At 48.9% G+C, this 1,040-nt stretch overlaps 1 pseudogene; it reads right to left on the bottom strand.

Moving 5' to 3' along the window:
• Positions 1-218: 218 nt before the first annotated feature.
• Positions 219-745, bottom strand: LOC118022216 (annotated as a pseudogene).
• Positions 746-1,040: the final 295 nt, after the last annotated feature.

The following is a 1,040-nucleotide window of genomic DNA, read 5'->3' as shown; positions in this document are numbered from 1 at the left end:
CTTGTGGCAGCATCACCTCAATCTTCAAGGCTGCCATCTTTATTTCGTTTTATTTGCTGCAGAAAGCTTTATTGCTTCCATTTGGTCCACTGCTTGGGAGAGGACTCCAGGGTGGTTAAAAAGCTGCCCAGGAGCTGCAGGGAAAGGCTCACACACAAGCCCTGGCACCAGAGGGATGCCAGAGGGGCCCCTCCAAGGCTGCTGGGCTCCAGAAACTCCTAGTCATGATTGAGGATGAGCCTTTTGAAGAGATACCCATACCGGCCTGGGGGCCAGCCAGCCTGCAGAAGTTAGTCAGGTGGTGGCCCATCTTCTTGATGAGTTTCACCTCCTCATCTAGGAAGTGGCTCTCCAGGAAGGCACAGAAATAAGAGTCTTCCCCGGGGTGGGGGGTAACCCAGGGCTTGCAGATCCAAAAGGGCCTGGTTCAGGTTCTTCTCCAGAACCAGGGCAGCTTTCATAATGTTCAAGGTTTTACCCCACTCATTTTGGGAAGTCTTCTGTAGGTCCCTGAAGAGGACGGAACCTTTGTGCTGGTTTTGCATCTTCCTGGAACTCTCAGCACCCTTGTGCTTCTCCTTAGCCAACTCATGGAAGAAATGGCCCAGCTCTCCAGAGCCACCTCTTCAAGGTTGAGGTAGAAGCCTAGAGACATGGGTGTAGAAGTCCACAGGTGCATGTTGACCAGGCAGTTGATAGCAGCCTCCACCTTGGTGGAATAATTGTGAGGAATCTGAGAGCTCATGGTTGATCTATCATAAGGAACTAGGCTCAAATAAGGTGTTGGCTGGTCCTGGAAGGCTGCCATCTTTAAATCTCTCCCTGTTGATCTTCATATCACCTTCTCTTCTGTCTGTGTAACCTCCCTCTGCTTTTTTCTGGTAACACTGTGATTAGATTGAGAGCCTATTTACTCAATCCAGGATAATCTTCTCAAATCAAGATCATGAATCACATCTGCAAAGGCCCTTTCTCCTCATAAGGCAAGATTTACATATTCCAGGGATTAGTATTTGACCTTTTTGGGTGGCCATTATTCA

Source organism: Mirounga leonina, unplaced genomic scaffold, assembly GCF_011800145.1.
Source record: "Mirounga leonina isolate KUSES-001 unplaced genomic scaffold, KU_Mleo_1.0 Mir_176, whole genome shotgun sequence".
NCBI classification, from domain to species: domain Eukaryota; kingdom Metazoa; phylum Chordata; class Mammalia; order Carnivora; family Phocidae; genus Mirounga; species Mirounga leonina.
The sequence above is the reverse complement of the archived record's forward strand: the minus strand, read 5'-3'. Positions and strand labels throughout refer to the sequence as shown.